This window comes from Penaeus monodon, chromosome 6, assembly GCF_015228065.2.
Source record: "Penaeus monodon isolate SGIC_2016 chromosome 6, NSTDA_Pmon_1, whole genome shotgun sequence".
Lineage (NCBI taxonomy): Eukaryota > Metazoa > Arthropoda > Malacostraca > Decapoda > Penaeidae > Penaeus > Penaeus monodon.
In genome coordinates this window covers 44,838,309-44,845,808 of record NC_051391.1, presented here as the reverse complement: position 1 = coordinate 44,845,808, position 7,500 = coordinate 44,838,309, and the positions used below count along the sequence as shown (strand labels likewise).

The 7,500-nt window shown below is 33.6% G+C and overlaps 2 pseudogenes; both read left to right on the top strand.

The window, feature by feature from the left end:
* The window catches only part of LOC119574533, an 835-nt pseudogene extending 617 nt beyond the window's left edge, over nt 1-218 (top strand).
* A 5,962-nt stretch (nt 219-6,180) lies between these two features.
* Nucleotides 6,181-7,118, top strand: LOC119574536 (annotated as a pseudogene).
* Nucleotides 7,119-7,500: the final 382 nt, after the last annotated feature.

The following is a 7,500-nucleotide window of genomic DNA, read 5'->3' as shown; positions in this document are numbered from 1 at the left end:
ATGACTTCAAGAATGGAGATGTTAAGGTCAGAGTAGAAGACAACCAGGTGGTAGTGGAAGGTCGAGTGGAAAAGGAAGAGGGCGACTTCAAGTCCATGAAAAGCTTCTGTCAACGTTTCAACTTCCCAGGCGAAGTGAACATGGAGGCCGTGACTTCCGCAATGTCTTCCGATGGCGTGTTGACTGTCACGGCTCCGAAGATTCCATAGGCAGCATAGGGAAACATATTTTAGCTGAAATTGTAATATAATCCTAGAGACAATGTGTTTTAAAGTAACTATTTTTATTTTGCATAATGTAAAAATAAATCAAGCCTTTCCTCTTTATTGTGTGTATGACTTTACTTGCCTTCCTTTATCACGAACTTATCGAAAAAACAACAACTGACTGTCGTACAAATTTCATAAGATGGTTTTTCGAAACTTTTGAAAGAAAAATGCATGTAAAGAGCCTTGGAACAATGGACTCGTCCCCGCTTCTGGAAAGGTGTGAGTAGCCTGTGAACTCATCGAAAAGACTTATGTATATGCAGCAGGTCATGAATGATTTTGTCCACAAAACACTAATCTTGACATCTTGGGCTAGCTGAGTAATCTTTCAAAATGACAGTTTTCACTTGATGGATGGTATCCTCTTCAGTGACAGACTGGGGTCGCCCTGGGATAGGTGCCGTTTTCACAGATCTCCGACCACACCTGAACAGGATATGCCAATGTTAAGCGTTATATGATGAGGCATCCTTCCCATAATAAGCCTCTTTAGGTGTGAGGACATTCAAGTATAAAAAAACAGACCACTGCTCTATACTACACTAATTCCATTTCAGCATTTTATTGCACCTTCACTGTTGTAACAGGACACATATTATGAGTTATAGACTGGAAATAAACACATGACCTATATAGATGTGTATCATTATGCATGTCAATTTTCAGCCTCCTAGGATAAGCATAATGCAAAGAAATCAGTAAAGCTACTCCTTTTTAAATAAATTGTATATGGTAACATGTGAGTGACTTTACTAGCCTTCCTTTATCGAAACAGAAATACTATCAACTGTCGCATAGATTGCATGCAGATGGTTCTTCGAAACTTTTTAAGAAAAAAAAAAATCGTACCAAATGCAGAGGATTTGTGACTTGTGCTCCCATGATTCTTTTTCGAAGATACTAATAAAAATGAATAATGTTGTACCAAGCGCGTCATGTAAAAGCAAGACACAGCCCTGAGGACTCCCTTTAAAAAGATGCATGTACATTTGGGGGCATTACAAGGTTTAAATTTTTAGGATCACATGAGCAATATATTTAATGGACAGTTTCGTCGATCATCCAGCCAACGTGTACATGGTAGTGTCGATTTTTTAAGAAAATACATTAAATGACACCAACACACACATATATTTGTATGATATAATTACGCACACACACACACACACACACACACACACACACGCACACACACACACACACACAAACACACACACACACACGCACACACACACACACACACACAAACATGTATGTTATTTTCTCTATATAAGTGATGGAATATATCTATAAAAAAAGAATAGTTAATAATGAAGCAGTAACCACATGGTTCTATCGTATGCATTCATCTTAAATTGAAAACTAGAAGTTTCGAGAAAGTATGCCGTGACACATCCAGATTGAGGTGGAAAGTGGGCGTACAACCAACGCGCGCCACATCAAACTTTCAGCAGCCTCCTTTTACTAGATACAACAGGAATACTCGTAGATAGAACATAGCTTGTAGCTTTATCAGCATTTACACGACACGTACTCTACCTTATTGAAGCGATATGGAGAACAAAAATACTACCACATTAACTGAACAGAAACTAAATTCTCCCAGAGGATTCACTGCTCACATCGCTGAGAAGGGACATTTCTTCCAGGATTCCTTCTTTGAGGATATTTGGAAGCATTTTGAGATACCACCCACCAAATCCTGAAAAAGTGGGAAGAAAGCCAAAAACCGTGGGGTGATCTATAGACTAGAAGTGTAAGAGAGCGCAATTTTCAGCAAGAAAATCAAAAACATGGCCTTCAGCGACCAGAAGGTTACAAAGTTAGTTTTAAAATCTAAAACTAATTCAGATATTCATTTTAACCGAATACTAGAGAAAAATAGTTGAAAAAAATGTTATCGTTTTTAGAAATTATCTAGATCATTCAAACATTATATAGATATCAATTTAAATTGAAATTGCAAAAGAAAACGCTAGAAAATAAATACTCTTGACTTTATGACTTTCAAAAGTGGAGGGCGTTTATGGTTAGAATGGAAAAAACAATCAGGTGCGTGAGAGTGTGACTTCCGAAATGTCTTCTGATGGCGTCTTGACTGTCACGACTCCGAAGATTCCCTAGGCAGCATAGGAAAATATATTTCATTAGCTGAAATTGTAATTAATCTTAGAGACAATGTATGTTTAACTAAAAAAATTATTTTTATTTTTCATATTCTTAAAGGGGAATAGAGCCTTGCTCTTTTTTAAAAAAAATTATATTTGTTACATGTGTGTATGGGCTTTCTTACCCTTTTTTTCTCGCGAACTTTTCAAAAAGAAAAAAGTATCGACTATCGAATCACTTTCAAAACAGATGGTTCTTCGAAACTAATGAAGAAAAAGTCCCGAATGTAAAGAGGGTTCACTACTTCTAACTATTATGATCTGTACGTCCATGTTTGTTTTTCGAAGATATAGTGAAATGAATAATGGTCTACCCGAGTGAGTGACCCTTTTAGGAGATGCATTACCTTTAAATGCATTACAAGGTTTGTTGTAAGGATCACGTGAACAATAAATCAATGACTGGTTTTCGTCAGTTATCCAGGCAAAGTTTACATGGTAGCTGTCGATTTTGCATGAAATGAAGTAATATATACACACATATGCATGTTATGATTATATTTATTGTATAAAAGGTATGTGTATATATTTATACATACATATAATGTATATATAGTCTTTGACAGTGTTTTATCTGTAGTGTGTGTGTGTTTTTTTATATATACATATTTGTGTGCATGTATATAAATTTTGGTATGTGTGGGGTGATTTTGTGAAAACATTTCACAAGATTGTGCAGTAAGCATTCATCTCAATGAAGTTGAGAACTAGATGTTTCACGAAATTTCAAATAAAGATGCTGCCCCAAACATGCCATAATTGTGCGTCCAAACGAAGGTGGACATTTGGGGACACATCCAACTCGCGCCACATAAAAGCATCAGGAGGCGCCTTCTGCTAGACACCAAACAGAAACCAACACTCCGTGAGAGAACAGAGCAAGCTTTAGTTTTATCTGCATTTCCCCGAGACTTACGCTAGAGAAAAATGGAGAACCAAAAATACTACCACCTTTAATGAACAGAAACCGGTAGACTCTCCCAAATGCAATGAGGATTCAGTTCTCCCCATCGCTGAGAAGGGACTTTTCTTCCGCGATTCCTTCTTCGAGGATATATGGAAGCACTTTGAGACAGCCGTCGACCCAAAAACCTGGATAAGGGGGAGAAAAGCCAAATCAGTGAAGGGTCTCATGAATAGTTACAGACGTGTAAGAGAGCGCAATTTGCAGCAAGAGAACCAAGTCATGGCCTTCAGCGAAGGGCGACCAGAATCACAAAGGTTTGGTTTTATAATTAAAAAATCATGTGGATCGCAAAAAAATACTAATTTCGATATTCATAATATACTACTAGAAAGAAAGAAAAAAAATCGTCTAAAAAGCATTCAATTTAGAAGTGATCTAGGTCACGCAAACAGATTATTTAGATGTAAATTGAAATTTTTTAAAAGCAAAGGGGAAAAAACTAGAAAAATAAATACTCTCAACTGATTCTATATACAGGTTGTACTAGATGTTCATGACTTCAAGAATGGAGATGTTAAGGTTAGAGTGGAAGACAATCAGGTGGTGGTGGAAGGTCGAATGGAAAAGGAAGAGGGTGACTTCAAGTCAATGAAAAGCTTCTGTCGATGTTTCAATTCCCAAAGGCAAAGTGAACATGGAGGCTGTCATTCTGCTATGTTTTGATGGCGTCCCTTTGGTATCACGGCCCGAAGATTCCGGGGGCAGCATAGTAAAACATTTCATTATCTGAAATTGTAATCTAATTTTAAAGTAATGTACGTTTAAGTAACAGTTTATTTTTTCTTTGGATAATGGTAAAATTAATAAAGGTTTTGCTGCTTTTTTTTTTTTTATTATTAATTAAAAAAAAAATTATACTTGTTTACATATATGTTTGCCTTTACCCGCCTATCTTTCTCGCGAACTTATCGAATTGACAAAAAAAAAAACTTCGACTATTACATTAAATTGCATAACAGAGGGTTCTCTGAAAGTCTTGAATAAAAAGTACAAGTGCTAAATACAAAGAGGGTTCACCAGTGTTACCATGATTATATATATACTATATACATATAAACAAATGCATATGGATATAATGCTTACACACAGTTATGTATATGTAGATACACACACACAAATTTTATATATATAATATATATATATAATATAATAAATATATATATATATATATTATATATATATATATATATATATATATATATATATATATATAAAAGTATACATACCATATATATAATATAATATATATATTTATATATAAAATATACTATATATATATATATATATGTTTTACATACATACATAATATATATATATATATATATATATAATATATATATATATATAAAATATATATATATAGTTATATTTTATATATATACAAACACACACACACACATATACATGCGTGCGTGCGCGTGTGTGTGTTTGTACATATAAACATATAAAGAAATGCATATGGATATAATGCTTTCACGCAGTTATGTATATGTAGATACACACACACAAATAATATAATATATATATATATATATATATATAATATATATATATATATATATAAAATATATATATACACATACACATATATATACATACATACACATATGTATATATATGTAGAAAAAAAAAAATATATATATACACATAAATATACATTTTCATATAAGCACAAACATAAACTCACATATATATGTATATATATGTATATATACATATACATATATATATATGCGCGCGCGCGTGTGTGTGTTTGTACATATACTTACACATGTATATTTACACTAAACACACACACACACCCACGATATATATATATATATATATATATATATATATATATATATATATATATATATATATATATTATATATATATATATATATACATATATACACATATGTATATATATGTATATGTATGCGCGCGACTGTGTTTTGTGTGTGTCTATACATATAAATGATGGGCATATAAAGACAATGAATGTTAAAGTGATTATTTGTTATTAATTTAGATATTATTATTATTATTATTATTTTTTTTTTAAGTAAATTACTTTTGTTTATCTTCCTTCCTCGATCGTTATAGTTGCATGGGTTTCATAACAGATAGTCCCTCGACACGAAAAAAAAAAGTACCAAATGGAACAATCGTCTACCAAGCGCCTTGTGTAAAAGGAAAGTTACATCCCTCTGAGTGACCCTTTAAGAAGATACAAATAATGACGAGTGTTAAAAGGTTTGTTGTCAGGTTTATATGAGTAATTAATCAAATTACTGTTTTTATTTTTTATTTTATTTTATTTATATATTATTATTTTTTTTTTCAAGGGAAAGTATACATGGAAACATACACACATATATCTATACACACACATTCTATTTACAATCACATGTGTATATATGTATATATAGTGCCTTTACACATATACATGTAGATATGTCAGATATAGATAAATCTACACACACATAAAATATGTTTGTCTATGTGTTTGTGTGTATATAGATATATGCGTGTGTGTGAGTATATGTATTATACACACACACCAATATATATATATATATATATATATATATATATATATGTATATATATATGTATATATATATATATATATATATATATATATATATATATATATATATTATATTATTTGTGTCTATGAATAAATGATGGAATATATCAAGAAGATGCATAATTAATAATTAAGCTTTTTACCGTATGATTGTAATGCATGCATTCATCTTAAGTTGAGAGCTAGAAGTTTCAAGAAATTTCAAATGAAGATGTTGCCAAGCATGCCACAATTCCGCGTCCAGCTGGAGGTGGACATTGGGCACACACCCAACTCGTGCCACATAAAAGCCTCAGCAGCCGCCTATTGCTAGACAATATAAAGAACACTCTGAGAGGACAGAGTAAGCTGTACCTTTATCTGCACTTTCACGAGACGTATTCTACCTTACTGAAGTGATAAACGCTAGAGAAATATGGAGAACAAAAATACTACCACTCTTACTGAACAGAAACCAGAATCTCCCAACTGCAAAGAGGATTCACTTCTCCCCATTGCTGAGAAGGGACTTTTCTTCCACGATTCCTTCTTTGAGGATATTCAGAAGCAATTTGAGACAGCCATCGACCAAATCCTGGATACGTGGGGGAAGCCAAATCCGTGAGTGATCTGATGAGTAGCTACAGACATGTAAGAGAGCGTAATCTGCAGCAAGAGTGCCAAGTCATGGCCTTCAGCGAAGACGACCAGAATCACAAGGTTAGTTTTACAATATGGAGATCACAAAAACACCAATTCAAATGTTCATATATCTGAATTCAAGAGACAATCGTAAAAAAAAACAACTGAAGGTTAGTATTTCTCCAGAAACGATCTAGTCACGCAGATTATTTAGATGTTCACTATGATGAAACTGGAAAAGAAAAACCAGGAAAACAAATACTCTTCATTGATTCTATATACAGGTTGTGCTGGATGTTGATGACTTCAAGAATGGAGACGTTAAGGTTACAGTGGAAGACAATCAAGTGGTGGTGGAAGGTCGAGTGGAAAAGGAAGAGGGACGACTTCAAGTCCACGAAAAGCTTCTGTCGACGTTTCAACTTCCCAGGCAAAGTGAACTTGGAGGCTGTGACTTCCGCAATGTCTTCTGATGGCGTCTTGACTATCACGGCTCCGAAGATTCCACAGGCAGCATAGAAAAATATATTTCAATAGCTGAAATTACAATATACGGTAAAAGCCTATGACAAGGAGCAAAGGGAAAAAGTTAAACAACAAAGTAACAGAGAAAATGTCAGAGGGAGGATATGTATCGTACATCGTTACTTTTATAATTGTTTAAATTATCATATGTTCGTTTTGATATACTGAATTAAACATAAAATGTTTCGTAGCCGCGGTAAGGTACAGGTGGGTACAATCAGATGTAAACGAGTATGAGACATACTCAATCAGTTGGTGACGTCTGGCTCACGCAGCGCCGCTGTTTCAGTGAGTAGCCGCCATTACTGTCGCCACGGATACTGCGAAAAAGAAAAGCTGATATTTGATCATTTCAGTTATCATGGACAAATAATTT